The sequence below is a fragment of the Phoenix dactylifera genome, unplaced genomic scaffold, assembly GCF_009389715.1.
Source record: "Phoenix dactylifera cultivar Barhee BC4 unplaced genomic scaffold, palm_55x_up_171113_PBpolish2nd_filt_p 001532F, whole genome shotgun sequence".
Classification (NCBI taxonomy): Eukaryota; Viridiplantae; Streptophyta; class Magnoliopsida; order Arecales; family Arecaceae; genus Phoenix; species Phoenix dactylifera.
In genome coordinates, this window is record NW_024068841.1 from 77,952 (window position 1) to 92,653 (window position 14,702).

Genomic DNA, 14,702 nt, shown 5'->3' on the forward strand with positions numbered 1-14,702 from the left:
CCCTTCACCTTACCTTCCCTCTCCATTTTGTACTTTTCTCACCCTTGAAAGGTTGAAAGCAACCACACCCTGGCTCTCCAATTTCCTCTCTCTCTCTCACACACACACTATTTTTTTAATAAACAAAAGGCCATGGTAAGCCCTAAAAGCAAAACCCATATGCCACTCAAAGGATTTGCTGCTTCTTGGCTCGTTAGCCCCCACCCACCCCTCCTCTCCTTCCTCCTCTTCTCTCTCTCTTAATAGCCATAATAATATCGAGCTTGACTGCGACTCTTTCCAATAATTGCTGCACAAGTATCTCCATACCAGTGACCGAATCCAAATGAAGAGGTATTGATAAGGAAGGCAGGGTAGTGAGAATCATCAACCTACACCACCGCCATATATCCCTTCTCATTTACTGTTCGCCGTGGAATCCCTGTCAGGAATTGAATGGTTGGAAAGCTCCTAACCAAATCAGCCTTCTGTTGGTCCTCCTGCAGTTGCCTGTAAGTGCTGGGTAGTTTTCAGTTCCTCGTCTTTTTGCTTGCTGCTTTTGCCCTTTCCTTCATCTCCAGTTCTCTCTCCACTTTTGATTTGATTTTTTTTTTTTTTTTTGGTTTTTCTTGGAGGATCTTCTGAGGTTTCTGTAATACGGGACTATTTGAGGAGGATTATCATTGTCAAGATGAGATTTTTTTTTTTTTTTTGTGATGTGATCTTGTTGGTCCATGCCTGCTTTTTGATTCCTTGCTTGTAATTTTAGGCCGTGTGTGAGGCTTTTCAAGATGAGATTTCTTGATATTGGCAGTTAGGTTTGTTGCTCCTATCTTGGTTCTTGAATCGTTCCATTCTTCTGTCTCTTTCCGCTGGATTTTGAACTGGATTCTGGACCTTTTGCCTTTGTTTATGAGTCCTTTTCTTTAGCTTTGCTTGCCATTGTTTCTTGGCTCAAGTTTGCTGTATTGGTGTTGGTTTTCCTTTTTTGTTGAGTCCTCGTTGGAATTTCTGGAGGGGGAGGTTTAGTGGTGGTTGTTGTGTGTGATGGACTGGTGATAGTGGGATTGATAGAGAGAGGTGTGAGTGGGCGAGAGAAGAGGGTGACAGGAGAGGAAGGAAAACAACAGAGTAGAAGGACGCATAGTAAAAGAAAGCAAAAAGGAAGAGAGGAACAGAGAGAGAGCATAACAGAGCAGAAGGAGAATAGGAGAGGTGCTTTCATGGAGTGGGATTTGAAGATGCCTCCTTGGGATCTGGCAGAATTGGAGCGTGGCACCGAGCCCAGCATTGGATCAGCGGTGGGGTCTAGCAGCGACCCTAGATGGCAGGCCAGTGGGCTGGATTGCTCCATTGATTTGAAGCTTGGGGGCTTGGGGGATTTCGGATCGTCCGATAAGTGGAAAGACCAGCCCAGGGTGTCGAAGATGGTGGTCTCCTCCTCCGGTCCATCGAAGAGGCCTCGAGCACCGAGCAATGGCAGCCAGAATGCCGCATGCTCGGTTGATGGTTGCAAAGCAGACCTGAGCAAGTGTAGAGAGTATCACCGGCGCCATAAGGTCTGTGAGGTCCACTCCAAGACCCCAGTAGTGATGGTAGGTGGGCAAGAACAGCGCTTCTGCCAGCAGTGCAGCAGGTAATGTAACAGGCTTTCATGGGAGAGAACGGTAAATCTTGTTAATTTTGTAGTTGCACAATGGTTCTCGCTTACTTAGTGCTGATTGTTTCATGTTGTACAAGCAGGCATTGCTATATTTGGAATTGTTTGTGTTATGGTTAATTTCTCCAAATATCTATTGATAGAAGATTTTGGATGTTATGTATGGTTGTAATTAATGATCTGACTGTTTGACATCAAAGCCATGCCACTGATATTATCGGTGGTTTGTGTTTTGAAACCATGCAAGATAAATCGTTATGCATTTATTTAATTTTATTTTGATTGCTATCTATTTTTCAGAATTTAAATTTTTATTCTTTAAAATAATTATATTTATGTTCTTGACTGTAATTCTTTCATTACTTTTGTCTGGAACTACCAAGAAAGTTGATCCTATTTAGTTTCAACAGTTATGTTTTGAAATGATTGTGTCAGAAATCTCAGTTGCAGCCAGCGGTGCTGATCTGAAGAAGGTTTGGATGTGATTTCTTTTTTTTTTTTTAATGTTGCAAATTTTGTTGGACTTTCAGATTTATTTTCCCTTGCACTTAATTTAACCATTTCATGCAATTTAGCAATTTTATATACTTGTGTTTGTATTTGATTTTAATTTTTTGGGGCTCTTTTTTGTATAAAACTGGGGCCACCCTTTGATGATTCAATTAGTACTGAACTTAAGACACTTAGTTGATTCTTCTGAGATGTGTTCTAAAAGGTGAAATAGTAGCCATCCAGGCCAAGTTTATCCAAACTTGAACCTAGTATTTTACATAACCTTTTCCATCAAGTCTTTTTTAAGAGACAAATCAACCCACCACATTACATTATTGTCTCTCTAATTGATCTTCAAGTTTCTCTTATTTTGTTTTGTCATTTTGTTGTATCCATATGTTTAATACCTTATCCGGTTGGACTTGTGGCCTGACTTGTTTCTTAAACCTTGGCATTGAATGACATAATTTATTTTGTTCTATCATATTTTTCATGGATTTTACATATATTATGTTCAAAAAATTCTTCGATAAGCGGTTTCTCTTTGGGTCAAAAGCCTCTAATATAAGACAGTCCTTTTCTTTGCTTCTGCCTTCTCTGTCTTTTCCTTTTATTTCTTTCCACTCATTTACTCCTGCAAATCTAGATCTTGCTCTTTACTTGACGGAAATATATGCGAAATCTTTCTTCTGTCACCTTTTTTTGGCTATTGCCCATTTCATTTACTCCCTTGGAAGGCTAAAATTTCGGCATTTTCTGATTCACAAAAGGCGTTAAACTTTTTTGTTTCCCCTTTAGCATGAATATTATCTTATTCTTAGAATGAGCAATTCTATTTTTATTGTCTGGTTTTCTGTTCATTCTCTAATCTTTTCATGAGCCTTCTCCTGGCTTATTTTCCTTTCCCTTCACCTACAGAGTCTGCTATCTTCCAATTCTTGTTAGGGCACATTAAATTCTTGTGATCCTTATTGTCTGACATCCTTTTAGAACTCTGGAGATGCAATTGACTACTATAACTGCTGGTAAATACTGCTTCCATTTGCCTCCTTTTGTGTCTGAAAGCAAATGATAGATTGAGCAGGTATATTTTCTCTAGAAAATCTTCTTACTCCGAATTCCTCTCCATCCCATCTATGCTCCGTGTTGTTAGTGAACTAAGTGGGGTTATTCAAAGAATAGAATAGACTGGTAAGCTCTTAGTCTCTTTAAATTGCTCACTGATTGTGGTTGACTTCAGCAAAGAAATTTCTGAATGATTTATATACTTTTCTGTGATGAGCATATCCATCAATCATGTAGAAATTCTTACTGAGAACTAAGAATGTTTTTCATAATAATTTGATGTCTTTATGAGAAATATTTGCTTCATATAGACCTTCCACTGGTTTCTGGCTTAGGGTTGTACATACATATGTATAATCTTGCATAAGGGTTGCACAATTGAGTGTTTGTGCACAGGTCAAGAATGTGCACCCCACTGTGGGGCATCCTAGTATAGTCGACTTCTTTTTAGCTATATTTATTTTAGCTTATTTCATTTTTAAGATTTTCATTCATTTTGAAACTTTTGCCTGAGTTCTCATAATAATGGGACATTTCAGGCCTTGTGTGCAAAAGCTGCCTATTTCTTGGGGATCTCTAATTTGGAGATGAATTATTAATTGTGCTTCACTTTTTGCACATGTTCTTCCAGTGGACCTTGCTATTAGAGCATTTTTGGAAACTAGCAACATGCCATCATCTTGAGGACATTTTGTATTTAGCTTTTGATGAATGAAGCAACCTCTCTAAAATTGGATTTTATCTGATCTAGCATGTAAATAGTGCTTAAAAACATATTCTGCCCATCTTCTGTCACCATACCTCCGCTGGAATTAATATTGTTATGTTTCAGTTTTGTCCAGATCCTCCTCCTATCTTTTCATAACCAATTTCTGATTCAAGCATTGCCAAACTTGCTGATCATTCCCTTTTTGGTCTCGTTCAATTTAGTTTAAGCATTTAAGCTTTAATTCATAGCTAAAATTGTTGTTTGGTCTTTCACACCTTTTGCACCCAATTTTTGATTTACCAATAATTTCTCAATTGTTCCCAGTCTTCTAGGAGCCATCTTTGGCCCTTTGTGGCCCGTGATCCTCTTAAACCAGATCGTCATTGGTTCTGCTCCTTTTTTTAGCTCATCCTCATCTTGAAGAACCATGTTGATAATTTGGCATGCCAGAACTAATTTTAAATTTTTGTGATCTCGTTTCCTTCTTTTTGGATTGTTCAGTGCCAGAACTAATACTTGGCTCTTCTCAAGGTCTTTACTGATTTCTTTGTCTAGGCTAATTTGATCCAATGACTTTGTATTTTGTATGTGATACACTTGTGGTGGCATTTTTTGTCCTCTTACAAGTTCAATTTATGCATCGGTATTGTGTTTATTCATTTTTTTTACTGTTATTTAGGCTCACCATTTTCCTCTTGCTCTCTATATCTTTTGCCATTAGAACCTAATTTGAGTTACCGTTATTCTTTGGCTTCTTGGTTTCGCACACTTATTCATCTCTTTATCTTTATATTGCATCTTGATACATTCTGCACACAATTTTTTTTCCATTAGTGTGTAGTTGCTTAATTTTGCTTCACAGTTCATTCAAGCTGTCCTATTGCATTGTGAGCTTGTACAAGGAGGCCAGTTATCTCCTCGAACCGTTCCACATTCTTTGTCCGAGATTGCTCTGTAATGCTGCATCACTGGATTGTCTTTCAGCTGGCTTCTTTGCTAAATCTTTCTCCTTTTTCTTTCACATCTCACATTTTGTTCCTGTAGTAGCTTGCTTTCCTATGATTGTTATATTTGGTGGCTTTAATAGGCTTTATAAGCTCTAGCATTGCTATTATTAACTATTAATAGTCTTTAAAACATTGGACTCTTTCACTGCCAACTTCTATCTCTCTTGCTTTAAATCATACAATGTCTAGACTCTAGAGTCTAGACCAACTACTTTTGCTTCACATGCATTGCTTTCTTGCACTGTGATTGTCTCAGACTTGGTTCAGTGATCTATGATACTGGTAATAAGACTTGTACACCAATTTTATATTGTAGCCTCTATCAGCGACCAGTCATCCTTTCATATTTCCTCTTGAAGAATTATGATGTTTTTTTGTATGTAACTTCACCCTGCTGCTCTGTGCATTGCTTGTCGCCTTGCTTTGCTGCTATTGACATCATGAGCCGGCCTTCTTTACCATTAGTAAACATCGCCATAAAATTTCTATTGCTGCTATCCTTTTCCCCAACCTATAATTGTATTTTACCCTACAATCTAGACTGCTTGAGGCTTCCTTCTCCAAAGTTGCCCCAAGTTCACCAGTGATTCGTAGGTTGTCTTCATCACCAAATGCATTTTACTGTGGTGCATTTGGTGTTGCATGCATCCTGTTTTGTACTCTTTGAGCTCGATTGCAAACCTACTTTTCCCAAACCGTAATAACTTTCATTGAAACACCTTGATTCTCCCCCATGCTTGTGACTTAACTGTACATGAACATGTGGGATGGGTGTCAGGTATCCAAGTGCCCAAAAGAGTTAGACATGAAACCTTCAAAGTGGAGACAGGGAGACGTCCATGTTACATGGATGTGTCTGTAAATATGGTACAGATTTTTTTATGTAATGAATTATTTGTTGGACCAATGCTCTTTACGTAACAGAATTGTTCGATTTTTTGCTAAATATTAAGTTAGATTCGAGAACTTCTAGGAATAAATGCCAAATGTTGATATGTAGTAGTGATGATTATGCTTTGTTGATTCAAGGATCAAGGAGTGTCATAAGATGTCCAGGTGTCCAAGTTTCCATACATGGAAAACTTCTTTCCTTCTTTCCATCTTATCCCTGCTTTCTGCTGGTACTAATTGTAGTGTTAACTGCAGGGAATTCATTCAAGCTCATATATATAAATAAGATAATGATTATATATATATATATGTCGGTGTGTGTGTGTGTGTGTATAAATATGAATGTATCTTTGTGTGTGTGTATGCAAGTTATTTTTCATCGGTTATTGTCATATTCACTGAAATATCTATGCAAAGATTGTCTTTATCTATGTATCCATTTGTGAGGAAGCAATGTGGAGTTGCAATTCAAATCGACTCCAAGGACTCAAATTAGTTTTGTTTATCAGAAGACAATTGGGGTTGAACGATGCATTTTCCCTAGTTTCCTGCTTTGAGGCTGCATGGTTCAAGAATAAGAAAATTGGGAAGTAAAAAGTTATGCCTATGGCAATAGTTGTATCAATTTTTGTTTGGCTTCTCACTTTGTGGAATAACAAAAAGGCAACTTTTTTGGAACTGCTTTTGAATGATTAACTTTTTGTCTGTACTCTGTAAACTAAAAAGTAGGCAGAAAAAGCATGTTCATGCCAAGGAATTGCTTATGAAAAACTCTCTTAGTTATGCATGTCATAAGCAAGTTTGACCGGCATTCCTATTTCTCTGTTTATGCCTCCTTTCCAAAATCCTGTTTGGTAGTGCCTACTTTATGCCTAATCCAAATACAGCCTAAATGCAGCCGGGGGATATTAGCTTACAGAGAAAAAGCCCTTATGCCTACTTTATGCCTAATCCAAATACAGCCTAAATGCAGCCGGGGGATATTAGCTTACAGAGTCTTGTCATCTTACCATGTTGCCTCACCATGCACAAAAATGCTCAAACTTTCTATCAAGTGTTCGAAATTTCTCCTCCCACCCTCCATTCCTCTCTCTTCTCTCTCTCTCCTCTCTCTCTCCTCTCCTCTCCCTCCTGTGTTTATGTACATGTATGCATTATGTTGTATGTGTGTTTTCAAACTGATTTCTGGTCAGAAGAAATGGCAGATGCATGTTGCTATATTGATTGGTGCTCATTAAAGTCCGTAATTCTTTCTGTTGTTTCCTTTCAATACTGTACAAGTCTTTTAAGCCACTCTTTTCCCTAGACAAGATGCTTGTGTTGGCATTCTTACCTCCCTTCATCTTGTCTTGAATCTTAAATTTCCCCAAATATGTAGTATAATGACTCAGGTGTACATCTTTCCACTGAAAATTGTGGTTTGTCCAGTTATCAATAACTGGACCATTTTCCCTTTAAGTGCCATTAGCAAACCCGCAAATAGCCTTGCTGGACTGCAGGTTTAACATGATAAAAGAGTGACAAACAAAACTGCCATGAAAAATGAATGTTTTGTTGTCCTTCCTACATGTGGTTGAGATCTCTGTCTCATTATTGTTCAATACGATCAGTCTGCTAAACCGGTTTGTTTAGTTCTTTCTATTCTAATTAGCACCCAAGTATTCTGATTTAGATTCTTCTCAATGTTTGGCTACCCTACTTGCAACATGAAAATACCATGCTTGCTCGCTGAACTTTATCTTTGAGTTAAATTGGCACTCATGCTTGCACAAAACCTTTTATTTGTGCTCCATACTCTATGTTTACTGTCCTTACCATTAGTAGCTGGGAAAGGAACCTGGAATATGTGGAAGCAGTATTAGTGTTGTCGTTCTTCTTTTTTACTTCCACAAATTTGGCTGATTTTGTTCTACAGGACCTTCTCGCACTTGAACACTCTTTTTGCATTATAGCTGGTGTATTATTCTCATGCCTTTTCTTCATTAAAAGTATCTTTATCTTTATCTTGTAATCTTATTCTTCCCACAGGTTTCATTTACTGGTGGAATTTGATGAGGTAAAACGAAGCTGTAGAAAACGTCTTGATGGGCACAATAGACGTCGAAGGAAACCTAAGCCAGATCCTGCAAATTCTGGCAGCTTGTTCACAAATCACCAAGGTTTTTAAATTTTACACCTTTGTGATTCTGCAATTAATTACAAGGCACTTAAATTATCCCATTGGCTTATGGCCACAGCATTCTGTAATGAAATGAAGCATTGAAGTTGGGCATCAGAGACTAAGATAACATGCTTGATCACACCCGACTAGAAACCAGAATAAATCATCTAACTGAATGCTTCATATCTACCAATATGTTGCAGGATGATTTCTCTAATTTCTTCCTCAATAATTAAATCGCCTAGTTTTCAGTAAATTATGAATTTTACCATTTATTTTAAATCTTATTCATGAAATATGAGCAAATTATTTAATATATTAAGGACCCTTTGTGTTTTCCTTTCTACTTTCCTGTTTCTGTGAACAGAAAAGCAGCGCCACTGGCCTAAGTCATGTCTAAACCTATGTTCTGTTGTTTTGGAAAAATGATATTTTCAAAAATATCATCCCTTAAAAAATTCAGCTTCCAAGACCCTTGTATTCTTATTCTTGTTTGCATAGCTACCAACCCCCTTAACACCAAGGCCACCGCCACCGCCACCGCCACCGCCACCACCAAATTCCATTGGCACTGGCATCGAATGTGTTTTCCAAATTCCTGAATCCTGATTCTAAAGATACTGAACGCCATACATAGCTAGATAGATATAAAGAAGACATTGGCAATATTTTTCAATATTTCTTTCTTCCTCATCCTTGCTGTTTTCTCAGCTATATGCAGTATATAAATTATATTACAAGTTTAATGCTTGTTGGCTCTTCTATATATCTTTCTTTATTAATATTTTCCTGCATCATAGGCATCTAATTTGACTCTAAAGCTATTAAATGCATATTCTCTGATAAATTTATTGTTTTCTTATAAAATCTTCCTGTCTACAGGCGCCAGATTCTCGTATCCTCATATCTTTCCAACTGTTACACCAGAGCCCAACTGGACGGGGATTATCAAAACTGAGGAGAGTACCCTTTATCCACACCGCCCTCTGCATCTCATCAACAGGCAACACCATTTCTCTGGTTCCTCCTACAGCTACAACAAAGAAAGAAGGCGGTTCCCTTTCTTGCAGGATGGTGAGACAGTCCTCGACAGCAGAGCAATGCTCGAGACAGCTTCGGTGTGCCAGCCACTTCTTAAGACCATTCCTCCATCTGAGAGCAGCAGCAGCATGATGTTCTCCAACAGTTTAACCCAAGTCCTCGACTCTGATTGTGCTCTCTCTCTTCTGTCATCTCCAACACAGAATTCAGCGCATCAATCTAAGCCAAGTTGTGCCATCAGCTGATCGGATTCCCATGGGTCAGCCTCTTGTTTCAAGTCTGCAGTATGATGGTCTTGCTCGGGGTACTCGCTCCCAGCCATCCAACAGTATTTCGCCAACTGGGTTTCTCATGTCCAGGAATGGAGGATGGGCATGTGGGTACTGTTTTGGTTTCTGATGCTAATGATGCCAAGCTTCATTGCCAGGGTATATTTCATGTTGATGGAGAAGGTTCAGATGGGACCTCCCAAACTCTCCCTTTTCTTGGCAGTAGAGATACTGTTACCCCTTAACTGAGTTCTGCATTCCTTTGATTGTTGAAACTGTTAGATCTTACAATGGTCAAAGGTGTTTTTTTCTCCCCCCCACCAATTTTATTACTCATGATCTAGATTGAGAATTACTACCATACTCCTAACAACTAACCAATGCTAGTACTTCTGTAATCATAGGTCTTATTGACCAAGATCCTCATGCGAGAGACCAAGTCTATATGCATGTCCCCATTTTAATCTTGTTGTTGATCTCTTGTCAAAGTTGAACTTTGGCCATATGGAGATAGATGAAGGCCATCTGTGAGCCTCTAGTCCTACATCAACTATGTAACCTGCGAAATTAGAAGAACTAATATACATCATTGATGGTTTAAGCTTTTAGATCAAAATGATTTCCGATATGGATATCCAAGGTCATTTGTATTAGACTTTCCATCTCTCTTGACAAGTTGATAGATTTCTAATACTAGGCAATTTAACTAGGCATAGATTTCTAGGAGGGGTTTATCTAGAGATTGAGGGTGTGAGATCTTGGGTTTTATTTGGTGTTGCATGATAAAAATAGCTTGGTGATTCTCTGAGGAATTATTCTTTCAACATATTATTGTTTCAATTTCTATGAACTAAGCCTGAGTCTCCAATCTGAAGAAATTGCTGTGTATTTGCACTTCTTCCAGCTCTGGACAGATCATCAGTATGGGTCATTTTAATATTCCTCTTTGTTTAATAGCTTACAGCGATAAGGATTTTAGAAAGAGCCCTTATATTACTCCCGAACCTTGCTGTTGTGTATATTAAAAGGAAAGAATGCAAATTAACTTTTAAATTTTCTACCATAATATCAATTAATACGATCAAATTGACATGTTTAAGATTAATCGAATGAAGAAAATTATGTAATTTATTTGATATAAACATCTTTGAATAATTATTAGATATTATCGAGACTTGAAAATTTATTGCTAATTGCTAGAATATCCAATTTTAGCCGACCCCTACTTCCAATCGACATGTACACTGTACAATGCATGGAGCATACACGTTGCACCCAAAAAACTTAGTAATATTTTTCAATAGTAAAAAACAAAACATATATATATAAATAGAGATTTTTGTATGTACATCAAAAAAGTTTACTCGTCTCTCTTTTCGTGGGGATTGTTTGGAGTTTTATAAGTAGAGTTCGTATATCGTTCAGGTTGTAAGTGCAGGTTTATAATTCAAATTGCACAATAAGTTGAGTAGCTCGTTCGACTGCAACATTGGCTTTTTTTTTTTTTTTGTAGTAAGTTGACTTGCTTATAAAAAGCTTGAATCCTACTGTTTCCAGATGAGATCCGACATGCCGCCTCCTTTTTTTTCTTTTTTTTTTTTTGTTCCCCATACTTTTTTTTTTTTTGTACATTCTGCCCTATAGCATTCTCTTGTAAACACTCGTTTTTAATAAAAGCTGGTGACTAAAGGAAAAAGAAAGAAATGAGGAAACACTTTCCCTCCCAGCTTGTGCATAAGCTACATAACTAGTGTATACAAGGAGTTTATAAAGGGTATCATGTGTTCTGTCTCAGTTTCTTCTCTTCAACATTCATCAAATACTTCTTGAATTAATTACGAGCATTGCAATATTCCCAATTGCTTCATTGACTGATGAGCCCATATCTACGACATGCATTACACACGCCGAGCAACACTCATTGATTGATAGCATTAAAACATCTGATATTTCTTCCTCTTGAAAGATTGAAGGGAAGCTCCTCTGTTTGATATAATTCGACAAAATTCCAACACAAATAACATTAGTGGTGTTTCTCAATAAAATGATATTTTCGTTAATGTCACAGCTAATTGAAGGAACATAAGATCATCATTTAGTATGAGTGTAGATCCAAGAACTAGTCCTAAACGAGTATGAATATCTGACAAGTTTAATTGTCTTAATCGACTCAAACAATTCAGTAAGGACATGGCTTCGAGGTATAATTAATATATTTTATAAGATATATGAAGAGTGTGTACATGAATCAACGCACGCGCTATGTTATAAGTTTGCTAAACACAAACTCAAATATGATTTTTTTTTTTTTTTTTTATTGACGAGTCTATGTTTGGACTTTATGCCTGACCTAGAAGTTTATGAGTTTGAAACTAGACTAAGTCTAGGTTAGATTTGAGCTTGAGTCTTAATGATATTTATAAACTGATGTACTTTGGAAAGTTTGATGAAAAAGTTTTGAGAAATACAATGAGGTTGCCACCACCATAATCTGAGCTTTGGACATCTTAGATGGGGAGAGGAATGCCAACTAGTTGAGATAAGTATGGTTGGCCTTCTTTCTATTGTGGCAATACGGCCACCAAAATTTGAACCCTAGATCTCTTCGGCTCCCCAAAGTTGAGAGGGGCGCCAACCAACTAAGCTAAGGCTAGTTAGCCATCAAGCGGCAGGCGATCAAAACGAGTATGACAATACTCTCTCAATTGCAGTAACTAGTTAGACAAATAAATTAGACGTTCTCACGAACTGCAGAAAATGATAACAAAATCTGTAACACGAACCCAAGCAATTTGTGTAACTCTGTTTTCTTTAATTAATATATGAAATTTCTATTACATAAAAATGACAATCACTTGAAACCAAACAGATTGTGAAAACCAATTAATCCGATATTTTGAGAAACAGCGGAGAAGCCAATAGGTATTATGCATTTAGGTCAGGATTAAAGAAGATTTAAATGGAATAAAGGTCCCTTTAACCCATTTACTCCACTTTAACACATCAAGTGCTAGAAAAATAACCAAATTATTCCAAAGACAAAGTAAAGATTGTAAAAGGTTAGTAGAAGTACTTTTTCTCGAAGTACCTTATTCCTCCATATAGGGTGGAGTAGTTTGCTCCAAAGCTAAGTGGATCAGAAGTTAGTCCCTTTACTTCAAGTTGAATTAATACATGAACAAATACTTCCAGTTTACCCTTATGCTAAGGAGCATCAACAACAAGGCATCAAAAAAGCCATACAAACTTGCAGTTTCTGGTTGCCACACCACCAACTAACCATGGGGCCCATTTAAAATAGGGAGGAAAGGAGCATGAAGGGAAATTAGATTTCTTTTTTTACAATTTAGACCTGATCCATATTTCAGTTAGGTCTAAGCTTTCATTTTAAGTTCAGTTAGATCAGGTTTGTAAGGGGAAATGGAACGAAAAATGCAACGTGCTTTTAGAAATGAATGAGAGAACTTAGATGGGCCAACCAAATAAGATGGCATGTAGCAATCTAAGAGAGAAAATGGTGGTTTTTACTTGAAAGAATTTATATCTTTATGCTTGTCCAATATTACTAAAGCATTTTTCAAGTTGAACAGGGTCTAAAATTATCTAGGCATAAAATATGAGAAACATTTAGATTGGGAATGCTTTATATCTCTAATATATTGTGGGAAAGAAGGTAATATCTATCATGCCTCATATCCGAAGCATGAGATGGCCATGTTACCGAGGAGTACAACCCACAATAACACGAAGTTAAAAATACTTATATTTTTGTATTAAAACATACACATGAAGAGATGAAAAATACTAATGGCATGAATAGATTCATATTTTATAACAACTATTTCATTAAAATATTTATAAAATTATTTTCACAATAAAGCATGATTTTCATAGCATATATGCTTATCCATAATTTTAATAAAAACATAATATTTCTACAAGCAAATCTTATGGAGGAAAAACATGATAATTTGAAAAACAATAAGGAGTGCACGGCCTCTTTACCTTTTTTGTCTTAGACTGTTAAACTTTGCTAGGAAACTCCACTAGACCTATTTGAAATATTAACCTTAAAATTAATTTTTAATTAATAACTTTAGTAAGATAATTTGAGAAGACTTGATCGACGTACGGTGTTTTGTATGAGTTAGGTCTAGACGATTCACTAAATGAATCGGATTCAATCAGGGCCAAGATCAATTAGCGTGGTTCATCTATGGAGGTTTCACGGGCATTCAATAGGGCCAGGTTGATCGGTCTAGTAGGCAGCCCGGGCACCAAGGCAGTTCCAAAGCCTCTTTTCAGGGATCAACTCAGATTTGTAGATCAAGTCGATAGGACACGATATTGGGTTCCATAGATCTTCTAGAGAGAGAAAGTAAAGAGAGGAGTGAGAAAGAGAGAAAATAGAGAAGTGGGAAGAATCTTTCTCTTCGTCTCTCTTCTTTCTTCTCCCTCATGGTAACAAGTGGCAGCAGCGGTGGCCTAGCTACCTACTCGATGGTGGCCTCAGGTGGCCGCAACCCCGGCAAAACCCGATAGCTGGCGGTTGCTAATCCTGTGGAAGAAGACTGAAATAGGGATGCTCGATTTAGGATGAAGCTCCGGCGATTGCCAGCTCAAATCCAAGAAACGAAGGCCCAAAACACTAAGAAAGAAAGAGGAGGAGATGAAGAACTCATACTTAGGTTCGGTGAGGCTTTCCCGCGACTTTTCTCAGCGGAAATTGGAGGAAGAATCTTGAGAAGGAAGCTTGAAAATCGCGAGAAATCTAGCCATATTCTTTGATGGATCTCCAAAGGGAGAGTTTTTTTGGTGTTCAGATTGGCTTGGAACTCCACTATTCCGATTACGATCGCAATCGGAATCAGGGAGGAAGGAGACTCTCGGCCGGAGTCCTCCTCTCCAATTCGTCACGTGCGGTGCACGTGCATGATTGGGCTGGCTACTCGGGCCAACCCATAGGCCCAAGCAAGATCCGTCGTATCGGTACCGGTTGGCGTACCAGTGGCGGCCCGAACCGGATCGGTCTAGTCCCGTACCGGTTCTCCAACGATAAGCTACTGGTACCGGATTCCATGCTGATCCGGTACCGGTTCCAGCCGTACTGGTACGGACCGGTCCGGCAGACCTTGGGCCCAAGTTATGTGCGGGCCGGTCAATAAACCGTGCCCTCACAATTTCACATCCCATTATGCATAAAATTAAACATCTACATTTTCCCTTTAGGTAAAGACAATTACTGCAGCAAAATAGTTTCAGGTTTGGGTTTAGATTGCATCTATATTATTCAGACCTGACTCATATTTTAAATATGTCAGATTTATAGTTATCAAAATGAGTCAAATTTATTGATCTAAGCCTTGAGGAAATGACTTTGGCTAGGATTATGTCAAGTCATTTTGGTGTTGGATTTTGTATTGGAAGT

The 14,702-nt window shown here is 37.8% G+C and overlaps 1 pseudogene; it reads left to right on the top strand.

The window, feature by feature from the left end:
- The first annotated feature begins 143 nt into the window (after nucleotides 1-143).
- On the top strand, nucleotides 144-9,590 carry LOC120108759 (annotated as a pseudogene).
- The last annotated feature ends 5,112 nt before the right edge of the window (nucleotides 9,591-14,702 follow it).